This window comes from Hypomesus transpacificus, chromosome 22, assembly GCF_021917145.1.
Source record: "Hypomesus transpacificus isolate Combined female chromosome 22, fHypTra1, whole genome shotgun sequence".
Lineage (NCBI taxonomy): Eukaryota > Metazoa > Chordata > Actinopteri > Osmeriformes > Osmeridae > Hypomesus > Hypomesus transpacificus.
The window spans coordinates 4819565-4834903 of record NC_061081.1 but is presented as its reverse complement, the minus strand read 5'-3'; positions in this window follow the sequence as shown (position 1 = coordinate 4834903).

Sequence of the window (15339 nt, the reverse complement as noted above, 5' to 3'; positions counted from 1 at the left end):
TTACAAACTTTGTCTACTCCTCATGTGTGAAATATTGTAATACAAGCATATCAGGAATACATACATATAATACAGGCACAATTCAACAAAGTCGCTGCTGCCAAGCTGGCAGGAAATAGCATACGCTGTAAATGCGTAAGCTAGGCCTACATGACTTATTGAAGATGTGACCATAATTACACGGGTGAATTCCACAACGTTAAACTTGTGTTGCTGTATTATTTTAGTTGCAACCCTGCAGTGGCAAACGATCGTTGGATCAAATGCTAAATAAATATAAAACCATAATTCAAAACGGTAAGTAGCAGTAGGCAATACTTGCACATATTTTAAGGCCAACAAGTACAAGGCTGAATTGCCTGAATAAGTCCCTTTTGTAGGACATTGTATAGCTACAAAAGACCTATAGAACAATGAAATTGCCTGCAGCCAACATGAAAAAAAATTAGGCAACTGGTGGCAGCAGGTTGGAAGCCCAGGCATATGTATGTTTCAAGTAATCTATGTGACCATGTTCAATCAACAATTATTTATGAATATTGTAGGAGTGAAATGTATTACTGTTCTCTGCAGTGCCAGGAAATACAGTGGTGTTGCTGCCACCACCCACTGTCATCCCACGGTGCCATACAGAGGTAACAGTGAAACTAATAGTCATACGCCAGTATGTATGCCGTATGTGGTTGCTGAATATTGATCAAATATACTATTTACTTTCTCAAGTGGAGGTCCTAGATGATCAGGAAACTGTGTCTGGCTGCTCATTTTGGGGGTAAACTTTTGAGTTTTATTTACCACTTGCAACACAGATGGTGAGAGTGTGTGAACGTGTGGCTCTGATGGAAGTGTCTGTAATGACTTGCTAATGGTGGTGGTTTCAACATAAGACACAAGTCCTTAAAGTGCTCATTTCAAATATGACTCAATTTATTAAATTTCTATGGTGTTAAACTCAGCAGGAAGAGGAACTTCTTCGTCTCCCTGAGCCTAGGGCCTCCACTTTAAGGCCAAGACAAAGACACAAGGTATAAGCAATGAACCACAGTAGTCAAATGGACACCTTCAACTTTCTCCAAGTGTGCCTTGCAAAGGGACAATGTTCTTCATTTGTTTCAGGTCGGAGCAGACAATGTGAGGGCCCTGTGTAAAAGAACCCTGGAGCTCGCTTTTAATTAAAAAAAAACAAGGCTGGAGACAGAGAAACTGGAATATGAGAAGAGATAGTACATGACTGAATGAATGACACTAAACTTAATTACACTGACATATTTTTCCTGTTCCTAGGGGAGGAAGAACACATGTTAACATTGTTAAACTTTTGTCTACGTTTTGATCTTTTTGTGGCTTTTTTGTTGTGCCTTTTGAATCTTTTGTGGGGGTTTTTACCACTTCTCTCTTTCAATGTCCTATTTATTATTTTTGAAAAATGCTATAAAAGTGAATGAAACATCAAAATTCAATGAAAGTAGTGAAATGGTCATTTATGTATCACTTGTGAAGAGCTTTGTACAGATACCCATTGTTCTTTTTGGTTTGAAAGGTTTTGGTTGAAAGAAACCCCAATTTTCTGACATGGAAATTATTAGAAAATGGGTCAAAGCAACCCAAGGACAAAGGGGTTAAGGGGAGACACCCCAGTGAATAGGCATAACATATCAACATAAAACCAATAGTAGGTCAAATAATGTTTTCATTACTAGTTTCCTGTAAATGTAGGCCTATGTTTAAATGAGCAAATGATTAAGTTGTAAAATATGATATTCTTTGCATACATTTCCAGAACGAAAATCAGAACATTGAGTGAAAAACCTTGTTTCATTTTGTCAACATATTAGAGTCCAAAGTTTTTACAAAGGGCACTTTGGATAGCTTATCTATTTTTCATCACTCCGCATCACCCACACTATAAAACTACCCATGACGAGATAACGAAACGCTAGTCTGTGGGACTGAGTGCACAGTTTCAATGCGTTGCATTGGCAACATACGGCTCAAGAAGCTGGCAATATACGTAATTCCCGCTGTTAAGAATCTATATCTTTCAGAAAGATACTCATGAGGGAATGCGAAAGGGTTTTGTTGGTCTCTAAATGTTCTGGCTCGTCTGAGCGCACCTCTCACTATCCGCGCACCAAGCTGGACAGGATCTATTATGAACGGTGACGACATTATCGTCAAGAATGAGTTAATGGGCGGGGTTTTTATACCGGTTGATCTCTGATCTCCAATTTATCCTGCTCCCGACCAGGTTGGCCGTTCAGCATGTGTTACCATGGCGATCTACCCCGGTAACAAGTGATCCACCGTCGTAGTACAGAAAACCCTGGGTTGAACCTGAAGTTACCTCGCTAACCCCAAATCTTGATTCGTAGTACAGGCCCCCGGTCACTCTGCAAAATTTATATTTTGCAGGTGTCGTTTTTATAATCCAACGGAGTGCAGTAAAGCGATTGAACTAATGCAATTAACAAAGGCATTTGCAATAAAAAAAAATTAAGCTTAGTAAGGAAAGTAGGAAAATTCTGTTTCGTTATTTAGAAGCGAATTAGCCTTTATGCCTGGGAGTCACCAATCGCTACGTTCGCCTTAGCCAACTCCTTCACCACCACTGACATGCAGTCAAAATTAAAACGTAAAAATGTTTATTAAATCATTTTATTTTATAAGCTTGTATTAGTTTTTTTTGTGTGTTTATTTTTGTGATTTATAGGGCGGCATCTGGGAGTTAGATGGCTAAGCGGTTAGGGAACCGGGCTAGTAATCTGAAGGTTGCCAGATCGATTCCCGGCCGTACCAAATGATGTGTCCTTGGGCAAGGCACTTCACCCTACTTGCCTCTGGGGGAATGTCCCTATAGCCTACTTACTGTAAGTCGCTCTGGATAAGAGCGTCTGTTAAAATGACTAAATGTTTAGGCTGTTATTCAAATTGTTTAGACGTTACTATGACAAATGTAGCAATTACGCATAATCAAGTACAAAAAATGGTAGAATAAGTGTAACAGAGTTCATATTGTACTTTGTAAATTTTTCATTCCAATTTGTATTTGTGAATTTTATTTACTGTAATTATTTTATTTACTATTATTTACATTTATTCATTTAGCAGACGCTTTTATCCAAAGCGACGTCTTCTATTATTTTTCATAATTTCTTTAACGCGTGTTCTGAACTGTACTGAGTTTCTTTGTGCCTTTTAAGCTTCCGTAGGACTCAGTATCCCTCACACTAAGTTTGTAAACTGTGTGGAAAAATTGTTGCAGCACAAAAGTCCTAATTTAATACGAAACGGATCTGTTTTGTTATCATTTTTAATGCATATACCTACTGATTATATTTTTTATCTAATTGTTTTGTTCTGACCTTGAATATTTACAATTTGTAGCCGCGAGCGCCACCACTGGCTAGCGAGCTGTGCCATGTGGCTAACGTTAGTTTTCCACAGACTTTAGTATAAATATATTTTATTTGCGTGTTTAGGAAGCTGTGGTGCGGGGAGGAAGAGAAGAAAAGGGCAATTTGTTCCATTGTCTTTTGCAGGAGCGAATAAACGATTAAAAAACACTGAGTTGTGCCTATGCATGCCCTGATCACACATCCGTAAAGGCCGAAATATGCTTCTGCGTCTCCGTTTACGGATGGGCGGGCGCACGGATACGCACGGATACGCACGGATAGACTGCGTTTATGGTTCTCCCATAGAGTTAATATAACTAGAGTAAGCTACTATTGTCTTCCAAGATGGCGTCCCCATTCATTTCTATGAAAAGTGCTCAGTGGCGGAGTGAGGCAAGCGAGAGCGCGAGACGGGGCGCGGCCATATTTCCACTTCCGTGTCTTCCGGTCTAGCTTTAAACAGTGGCTCTTTTTTCCCTAGCTCCGAGACATCGTGCACGCTTGCAACTAGCTCTACACGTCATACTTTGCGACAACCAGTCGCAAGCATAGATTTATATGGTTACGAGCGTGTGAGCTAAGGCAGAATCTATGGGCAGAAAGTCCGATAAGAATCAGAGACATGATGCAAATTTAACGGAAATGTATTCTGTCACTGTATAGTATTCGTTCTACTTGTTTTTTTAGAAATAGGCTGTAGGGCTAAATATAGGGCTATTCTAGATGGAACTCATCACACATGTAACTAGCTTTTTTTCCTTCGTGATATGAATATGATTTCCAACGCATTGTATCGGATGAAATAAACTGTTTACATGAACAGTTCCGTCGTTGTTCTCGCCAGGCAAAGAAAGCTTAGTTATTTTGGTAACTAAAATCTTCCATAATGCAGACCATAGCTTACTGTCAACTTTATATTCAAACGAAATGCCACGAAATTCACACTGCCTTCAATTTCACATCAGTGTCGAAATGCGACCTGTGTTTTATATGTTCAACCAAGAAAACCAAACGTCTATTAATGGATATAACGTGATCTAACAAGACATGTTAATAATGTAATAAATAAAAGCTCGAGAAGTGTGTCTAAAATATACTTGTTTTAACATTTGCCTTTGAAAGGGGCATATTCATAGAACCATATAGGCTACAAGACGTTACCATCAGATGTAGGCTAAGTGAGGGTATATAGTCACTGAGGACCTTCATTGTCCCACAAAAGCAGTCTGGCACGATCAAAAAAAGAATAATGGGTGTGTTTAACAAAAGCTTCTGAAGGTAGTCTAAGACTAACATTATTTAAATATACATCCTTTCCTATTGTGGTTAACAGTTAAAGTATTAATCTTCGTCTTTACTCCAGATAGACATGTCAACAATCTATGCTCGCGCTTAACATAATATATTTGCCATCATGTCATGAACGTTTTTACGAAAAATCAAATCCGTTTTAAAATAACGGGAATAAACTATATTAACAACATTTCATGAATGTGTGACAACGATTTGCTAAACTTGCTACAACAAGGCAGGCAACTCAAGCCATTTCTCCCTGTGCTCATTCAAAAAGTCTATGGCTCATTCAGCTCAATGTAAATCGGCTATTGGCCAATGTGAACTTTGGTGCTCGTGCCCTGTTAGTATCCGCCAGCACATTTGCAGGCAACTTTTATTGACGTAAGCAAATAAATGGGGTGCTAGTTTACCCATTTCGGATTGGTCTCAAACTTAGCAAAAATCGGGAAAAATTATTCTATTTAAAAGCTAGTAGTGTGAGCCAGGTTCGAGAATCCAACAAAAAATATTGGGGGAGATAGTTTTGTAAATGTTGACTGGAGTTAATGGAATAAAAACGACCGGAAGAGTCGGAAACCTAACCGTAATGCAATACCACCTACATCCACCGGGGCCGTTGCTTCAAGCCGAGGGGCGAGGGGTGGGGGCTTGGGTTCTCCGTAGGCTGTGGGTGCTGAAAACAATTCACTGCCAGAAGTGTAGGTGGCGCAACGGTTTTTTGTTAAGCTGTCGTTGAGTGTTTATTTACCTAGGTTAACGAAAAGTCGGAGCAAATTTACAAATTAGCCGTTCCATCAATAAAATACACACATTTTCAGCAACTACACTGCCCATTTCCATCACATTTTAATTCAGATTCTGATTTACATGTACCATTTAGCTGAAATATGAATTGTAAAAACTTTACACGCAATGGCGGTCAAAGGATTCTGTTCGTCCTGCTATCACGGCAACCCCGCCCCTACCCCTGACGCAAGCGGTACTTAATACTGACCAATCACAGCCAAGGGGGTCTCCGTAGCTCTCCGTAGCTCTCCGTAGCTACGACGGAGAGTTACAAAATTAAGGAGGTGCACGTCAAGCTGTCCGAGGCTCTACGAGGGCTAACGGAGAGGTTGTAGAGGGCGTTCCACGGAGACGAGGGCGTTCCCATGTGTCCGTTTTTCGAAAAACGCAGAAGCATATATCGTCCTTTACACTGGTGCCGTGACCCTTTGGATCTCCAAATCAGCTTGATGCTAATCGACCGTGGATGTTACTCTGCAACATTGAATGGTGTTCAGGTTTATTGTTTTAAGAACTGTGGATTTAGGGCATAATACTTTGAATTGTTTATCCTGTGTGGTTTTGGGACTTTTTCGTCAGTTGTATATTTGCTTTCACTCACATTATCTTTTCTTATCTGTACGAATATACACAACGTAAGAACATTTGATGGTTGACAACCGCTTTTTGAATAGCTATGGATTCGTTTACTAGTCCCAAATTGCCGAAGGGTAGGGGTGCTTGGTTCCGAGATTTTTCTGTTAGTAGGGTGTGGGTCATTTTAAGTTCGCAAAAGATGGTTGTGCAGATTCAGGGCTAGGTCAGGGCCCGAGTTGTACTCCTGTTGGTGGATTTGTGAGGGATGGCCCCCAAACTTCCACACCTGGTAGTGATGCTAGTGTCATGCACCATCTCACCGACATGGTAGCACAGTTAAGGCCGTTATATGCTACTCCGTACTTCACGATTACGGACACATGGGAAGGGCCTACGCATAGTTGGAACGCCCTGAAACGCCCTCTCCGTCGTCTGCGGGGCCGTCGGAGACCTCTCCCGTGCACCGTTGAAATTCCTGTCGATCCGTCATGCCGTGCTGTACGCGACGGATACCCTTGGCCCGCTACGACATCATTTCCAAACAACATCATTTCCGACTTCGACAGAAAGGCGTTTTCTCTAAGGTCGTCTTTTTGAAAGACGTCTGTGATGAGAACTTCTTGGAGAGAAAGTTTATTGTGAGCTAGTTTATGCTCTACCCTAGCGAATTCAGAAACGTGAGTTTGTTGTCTGTGCACTGACTGCCACAGTTTAGTGACCTAGAGTAGTACATTGTAGTTTTGACAGTAGGCCTACATAGTTCGTATGGATCTTTTTGTTTCCAATTATATCAGCCTTTTCGTTTATAATTTTTCACATTGGATTATACACTTGGTGGTGGAGTCACACGTGTGATGAGAGGTGGGAGATAAACAACGTCGATTTCTAACTTACAAAGACGCAACAAAGCAACGTGTTTTCGACAAAAAACCGCTTCTCCACCTACTGTTCTGGCGGTGAATTGTTTTCAGCACCCCCAGCCTTCGGAGAACCATAAAGACAACAGAAATGCAAATTAATCCGTCCTATCCGGCGGCTCGCCCATCCGTAACGGAGTCGGAGTACCATACTGGCACCTTAAGGAGCTCAAATTGGTGAATCCATTGTTTCAAAGCTGATGTCAGCTGGTGTACTAAACATGCATAGTGACCCCCAGGCTGCTTCTGCTACCCAGAGCTCATACTGTGACGTTAACAAACATGACCCTCCACATGTGACAGTTAATGTTAAATCTGATAGGGGACTACAAATATTCAAACGCTGACACAAACCCCGTCCAAGACTGGATCGACATGACAAAAGCTCATCTGAGAAAGCAGAAGATTCCTTTGAATGACCAAGTGGAAGAAATTATGAGCCACTTGATGGGCAAGGCCAGAGATGTTGTGATGATTGCCCTGCGTAGTGATGTTAAACAGGAACCCGAACTGATTTATAATGTACTTCTCCATTATTTCAGTGACACTCCCTCATGTCTCCCTCTAGCAGACTTTTATGCTACTCTGCCTAGGCACAGGGAGAACCCAGTCGACTACTGGATACGTTTGAACAAGGCAGCGGACCTGGCTCTTGAGGGGTTGTGCAGACAAGGGAAGCAGGCGGAGAACATGAATGATTAGGTGGCTCTCATGTTTGTAAAACACTGCCCCGACCCGGAGCTGTGCCATGCATTCAAATGTAAGCCTATTCAAGAGTGGACCTCACGTGATGTTCAGCTGAGGATTGACGGTTATCAGAGGGAACCGTCAATCCTAGTAGGGGCTAGTACTGCACAACTAAAGAGTCTCATTGCTACCGTTGCATCTGATCAGCCTAGTCAGCCATCTTCAAGTCTGGCCGTGTCTGAGAACTGCCACACTTGGAGCCCCACGCCATCCTCTCTTCAGCATCGTGGGTGTCATCATCCTTGCCCCTCTCCTCCATCTGTTTCAGTTCAAGGTAAATACCTTCCTTCTCTGAGCCATGCCTCTGTGCCGGTCGTGGCACAAAACCTCCAGCAGTCAGAAGAAAAGACTCCTCACCCGCATGGTTGACATGTTTCAAGAGATGATGGAGAAGACGCAGCAATGCAATGCTCCCCATCCCGTTCCAGGTGGGAGGTTTCAGCGTGCGGCTCGTGACAGACGTTCCAGAGAAACAGCCTGTGGAGTCTGTAATAACTTTGGCCACACCACTCTATCCCACTGCATGTCAGAGAGACATTTTTCCTGCTTCAACCCTGGTCACACCAGATTGAATTGCCCTGCCAAAAAGCCCCTCCCATCCTCAGTCTGAGGGAAACTAGCTGGCCTGTATCAAGGGGGAGTCATACAGGTCACACTACAAACTCCAAAACCGATGACATGTCTGATGCTGAGACGGTATACACATCTGTGAGAGGTTCTTGTAATGAATCTGAAGTTGTTGTTTATCAGAATATTGACAAAGTTGGCAGCAGTGACAGTCTTTTCCACACGCCCGTAGTGATGGGTGGTACAGTAAAACTGGGTGGAATGTTAGACAGTGGTTCAATGGCCGGTAGTATCAGTGAAACGGCTGAGATGAGACTGAGAGAGGCTGGGGTGTTGACGGACCGACTGCTAATGGATGTTAATGTAGTCCTTGTAGGATGTGGTGTTCTTCATGTTAAGCCAAAGTGTGCTTTTGAGGTGGGGATGGAGGTGTATGGCTGTAAGATGTTGGTCCCCACCCTTGTCGTTCCAGGACAGCATGATGACTTAATACTAGGCACCAAGGTTATAAAACATGTCTTACATCAGTCTAAGCTATGTGAATCTTATTGGAAGACAGTGTCTGGCTCCTGCCCAACCAGAGACCCAGAAACTGAACATTTCCTGTCTGGGGTGAAAATGTTCCTGACAAGGTTGGAACAGTCAGGTGTAACTCTGCTACCTACCTTGGGCCTGGTCGTGAATACCTCGTCTGGGGAAAACTGCCCAAGAACACTACTGTTTCCCCAGGTAGCACTATCATGGGAGGTTCTACGTCGTCCCGCTCAGCTCCCAGGGGTGTTTTGGTTGCAAAGATTGTGACGTCACTGTGGGGTACTGGGGCACTGATAGGCCTGTGCTGTTAAGGCGCAATGCTAAGCTGGCTGATGTCTACTCCTGTGTGGCGCTTGAGGACATGGATGATGTTGAGTGTTCAGAGGTTCCGCTAGTTAGCTGCTCTCAGTCGGTTGTGCCACCTACTGCTGATGGAAATACTGCCAGTGGGAAGCTCAGTTCTGTTGGGCTCAGTGCTGTTGACATTGAGTCATGTGAGGTGTCAGAGGACTGTAAGAGGAGGTTGGCTGACCTTGTTTTGCGTTATGAAGATGTCTTTTCACGTCATCAACTGGACTGTGGGGAGGCGAAGGGCTTTGTTCATCGAATACCTCTCGGCCAGCAGACCATTCAGGCTCCCATACAGAAGAGTGCCCCCTGGCCAGTACCAGAAGCTGCGCCAAGTGCTGAGTGATATGGAGGAGAGAGAGATAATCAGGAAATCAACCAGTGAATACGCATTGCCGTTGGTGCTTGTGTGGAAGAAGAACGGGGATCTTTGCATCTGTACGGACTTGGTTGAACAAAAGGACCCTGAAGGACGCTCACCCCCTTCCACACCAGAAGGATTGTTTGGCAGCCCTGGGAGGAAACTGCCTCTTCAGCACGATGGATCTGACATCCGGCTTTTACAACATGCCCCTTCACGAGGATGACAGGAAGTACTCCGCCTTTACCACTCCCATGGGCATGGATGAATATAACCGTCTGCCACAGGGTCTCTGCAACAGCCCCGCGAGCTTCATGCGGATGATGACCAGCATCTTCGGGGACCAAAACTACTTGTCTCTCTTGTGCTACTTAGATGATTTGCTGGTCTTCACGCCTGATGAAGAGTCTGCCTTGCTAAAGCTAAGATTGGTGTTTGAGCAACAACTTAAAGTTGGCCCCCAAAAAGTGCTTCTCTCTCAGGAGATCTGTTAAGTTTCTCCGTCATATCGTCACATTCCTCGCTTCTCAATGGACACTGATATGGACATTGTTTTACTGCACACTAGTCACTTATACACTGTCACTTTCATCTACTGGTTGCTATTTCAGTAACATTGCACTACTGTACCTCACTGTACCTCGCCACCAGGCTCCTGTTTGGTCATTGACATAGTCACTGATCTGCAAATTTGCACTGTACTCCACTTAGGTTAGAATAGGTTATAGGGTTGAAACAGGTTTTTTGTGCATTAGGGTTAGTATAGCGTAATATTTATTGTTATCTGTAATTTAGGAAGTTTTAGTGTTAGGGTTAGTATAGTCGTTTATTTATTGCTATCTGTATATTTAGGAAGTTTCACTTATCTAAGCTCAGCATAGATGTAAATTTGTTCTGTGTACTTATATGTTATGCCAGGTGCTTGCGTTGTCTTGTCTTAAGAATTTTAGTGCCCAGTCTAACCTTGTGTTGTTCTGTGCACCTGACAAATAAAAGACTTGAACTTGAACTTGAAGAATGAGACTGGTGTGTCGACAGACCCCAGTAAGGTCGAGAACATCACAAACATAACCAGTGCTGACTTGATGGAGCCTGATGGCGTGATCCCATCCCAGAAGCGGATAAGATCCTTTTTGGGGATGATAAATTACTATCAGCACTTCGTGCCGAAGTTCTCTGCCATCACCCAGCCACTGTATCTACTCTTGACGGGTGGGAAGAAAAGAGGCAGGCAAAATGTACACAAACTGTCCTGCAGGAAGTTGTGTGCGTCTGACTGGGCATTGGAGCAGGAACAGGCTTTTACTAACCAGAAGTCTTCACTCGTTCGCAGTGTCATTCTGGCCCATCCTGACTTCACCCGTCCCTTCACGCTGTCAACCGATGCATCCTTGGATGGCATAGGTGCTGTTCTGTCCCAAGTGCAAGAAGGTGAAGTACGAGCCAGACCCATTGCTTTCGCCAGCAAATCGTTATCCTGGTCTCAGAAGTTCCTTGCATTGAAATGGTCAGTCTGTGACAAGTTCAGTAATTGGCTGAAGGGCCACAATTCACGGTCTGGACGGATAATAATCCATTGATTTACATCCTGACAAAGCCGAAGCTGGACTGTCTGTTACTTTCTGTAATGTACGCTATTGCAGCTTCGTCCCAAGATCTCTACAGACCATGTAGCTAATTTAATGCTCAACACTTGAACACAGGGGCTTATTACATTACATTTACATTTATGCATTTAGCAGACGCTTTCATCCAAAGCGACTTCCAAGAGAGAGCTTTACAAAAGAGCATAGGTCACTGATCATAACAACGAGGTAGTCCCAAACATTGCAAGCAGCCAAAACATGAAGCATACATTGTGAAAAAACTAAGTGCCAAAAGGGAAGACCCATAAGAGCATGCAGTTACACAAGTTTACAAATTAAAACAACATGAACCATAAAAAAGTGCAGGACTGTACCTGTGGAAGAACAATCAATAGTAAAATATTTCACAGCGAGTACAAGACTTAACTTCGTTATAACTAACCTACAAGAGCAACAAGTCACTCAATAAGAGTCATTGTGATCCTGGAGGAAACTAACAACAGGTCTAGCCAAGCATTCCTAAGTGCCGTTGTACTCCCGGAACAAGTGTGTCTTGAGCCTTTTCTTGAAGGTGGGGAGACAGTCGGTGTCCCTGATGGAGGTGGGGAGCTGGTTCCACCATTGGGGGGCCAGGCAGGAGAAGAGCTTGTGTTGGGACCTGGCAGTCTTGAGCGGTGGGACCACCAGGCGGTTGTCTGAGGAAGACCGTAGGTGACGGGTCGGGATGTAAGGTTGCAGGAGAGACTTGATGTAGGTGGGTGCAGTCCCGTTCACTGCTCGGAAGGTCAGTACCAGGGTCTTGAATCTGATACGGGCGTTGATGGGTGGCCAGTGGAGAGAGATGAGGAGCGGGGTAACATGGGAGCGTCTGGGTAGATTGTAGACCAGGCGGGCTGCTGCGTTCTGAATCCTCTGAAGAGGGCGGGTTGCACATGCTGGGAGACCGGCGAGCAGCAAGTTGCAGTAGTCCAACTTGGAATGGACAAGCGCTTGGACAAGCAGCTGGGTGGAGTGCTCAGACAGGTATCTCCTGATCTTCCGGATGTTGTAGAAGGTGAATCTACAAGACCGGGAGACCGCAGCAATATGGGCCGTGAGGGAGAGCTCGTCATCCATGGTAACCCCAAGGTTCCTGGCAGAGGATGAAGGGGTCACCGTCGCAGATCCCAGGGTGATTGACAGATCGTGGGAGATGGAGGGTTTAGCCGAGATGATGAGAAGTTCTGTTTTGGCGAGGTTCAGCTGGAGGTGGTGCTCGGTCATCCAGGCAGAGATGTCTGCGAGGCAGGCCTCAATCCTAGCTGAGATCCCCGGATCAGTCGGGGGGAACGACAGGTACAGCTGCGTGTCGTCAGCGTAGCAGTGGTAGGATAAGCCATGGGAGGTGATGATTGGTCCAAGTGAGGTGGTGTACAGAGAGAAGAGGAGGGGGCCAAAGACGGAGCCCTGTGGGACACCAGTGGAGAGCTGGCGAGGGCCTGACAGTTTGCCTCCCCAGGAGACCTGGTAGGATCTTCCCGACAGGTAGGATGAGGTCCACTGGAGTACAGTGCCAGTGATGCCCATCTCAGAAAGTCTGGAGAGTAGGATCTGGTGGTTAACCGTGTCAAACGCTGCAGAAAGGTCCAGCAGAATGATGACGGATGACCTGGAAGGCATGGAGGGCAGTGGTGACTGAAAGAAGAGCAGTCTCTTTGGAGTGGCCAGTCTTAAAGCCCGATTGGTTGGGGTCAAGCAGGTTGTTCTGAGAGAGAAAGTTAGACAGTTGGTTAGATACAGCACATTCAATTGTTTTTGAGAAGAAGGGTAGCAGTGATACCGGTCTGTAGTTCTGGAGGACGGCAGGGTTAAGGGAGGGTTTTTTGAGTAGAGGGGTAACTCTGGCCTGTTTGAAGGCAGAGGGAAAGGTGCCGGAGGTAAGGGAGGAGTTTAGGACATGGAGAAGAAAAGTTATGATGGAGGGGGAGATGGTTTGAAAGAGAGGGGAAGGGGATAGGATCAAGGGGACGGGAGGTGAGGCGATGAGAGAGAATGAGGTCAGAGAGCTCTGCCTCGGACAGGGGAGAGAAAGAGTTTAGACATTTAGTTGGGTCAGTAATGGAGGGTGAGGGGGTAGGAAAGGTGGGTTTAGGGAACCGACTGCTAATGTCGGCGACTTTTTTCTCAAAGAAGGAGGAGAAGTCGTCTGCTGTCAGGGTGGAGGTAGGGGGTGGGGGAGGTGGGTTAAGAAGGGTGGAGAAGGTAGAAAAAAGCTTGTGGGGGTTTGAAGCAGAGTTAATTTTATTCAGAAAGTAGATGGTTTTAGCACCAGTTATGTGAGAAGAGAAAGATTTAAGGAGGGAGTGATACTTATCAAGGTCCAGACCGTCTTTGGACTTGCGCCATCTTCTTACAGAGGTTAAGTCAGTGATACAGTTACGTGTCAGGATTAGGTCTAGCTGTTTGCCTGCCTTGTGGGTCGCCGGTGTGCTCAGCAGCGTCAGGTCGAACGAAGTCAGGAGAGACAAGAAGTCGACGGCCTGCGTTCCTTGGAGGTGGATGATGAAGTCCCCAAGGACTATTAAGGGGGTTCCATCATCCGGGAGGACACTGAGGAGCATGTCCAGCTCCTCCACAAAGTCGGCTAGCGGTCCTGGTGGGCGGTAAAGAACAATTAAGCATGCTTTGATAGGATCAGTTAGCATAACATAATGATGTTCAAATGATTTGGCAGTAACAGGGAGTGGTGTGGATGTGTATTTTATATGTGGGGATAGAAGCAACCCTGTCCCACCACCCCGCCCGGTTGAGCGGGGTGAGTGAGTGAAGGAGTGGTTGACGGAGAGAGCAGCTGGAGTTGCAGTGTTCTCTGGGCGGATCCATGTCTCAGTCAGCGCAAGGGCATGAAGAGAAGCATGAGATGCAAACGCTGGGATGAAGTCTGCCTTGTTCACAGCAGTCTTCCAGCCACGTTCTTGAAAATGAAAAAGCATTTCTGGAAATGCATTTGAATTTGAATCGTGGTGTAGTGTGGTTTGCACGGTTAAGATTAGCAATACTTAGTTTATAATAAAGTATAGTCGTTCTTGGGGGCACCACCTCTGATTCGTGAAAGGGACAGAGGAAACCTTGTTTAATAATATTGAATAATAGCACTCGTAATAATCAGTCTAATCTTAAGTAGGGAATTCTATGAAAGTAGAGCAGATCATATAACGTGAGAGATACGCGAGTATTATACACAATGATTTATTTAAGATAATGTAATTATTGTGAACACATACCAGATAAGTTATGGGTTAGTTAGGCTAAAGCAGTACAGTAGGCCTAAATTCTATTGAGAGCGCACTACACAATGGCTGCGTAGAGCGCGTGTGGAGGGGGAGGGGAGAGAGAGAGTGAGGAAGAGGTACAGAGGAAGAGGCTTCTATAGTAACAATGGACGATCAATAGCAACTGACCTAACGATGGTCAAGTTAAATCATTTGTAAAATACAATCAAACATCAACAATTCAATCACAACATGCCAATATGTCACAAGTAAGAAATATTGCAAATCGCAGTTACTTTTGTCGGTTTGAAGAACGGAGTCAATGGTTTGTTATATCCAACAAATAGGAAACGGAACCTCTCGTCAAAGTTCCGGGCGCAAAGTGAATGTGCAGGTTATGAGGTAAAGGTTAGAGAGTGACGCGTTCACCCCAAGTTAATCCTACGAACAAGCGGGGGTGATTGTACGTTTGGCGACTTTATACTCCAAACAACAGGGGGTCATCCGTGTGAAGGTGACCTCTCTCATTGGTCAGTTACTTCCACCTGGGCGTCGTCTTGAGATCTGCCCAGAGGTGTGAAGTGGCTGATAGTTTAAATTCCATTATCTCAAATGTCCATGAAATGCTTAAACTTCAGAATAGAGCAATACAACGTTCATAACTGGTTTTGTTAGTATGATACAATTATTTTGATATCAAGATTGACTAATTTACTATATCTGAAGGGGAGTTATAATCAAACATCAATTAAACACGTTCTAGGTAAATGAGAAAACACACATTATAACACATCGACTACTGTCATTGAATTAGTGTCCATGAGCCATGTAGTCCTTGAGAAATATGTTTGTAAATCCACGAAAGAAAGTTCTCCCTTATACTCCATTGTCTGATACTGTGTGACCATGTGGTCTCTGTTCCTGACCCCATGCTGGGTCAGGGCTTTGAAGCATCTTCTGGGAGATAAGGACAAA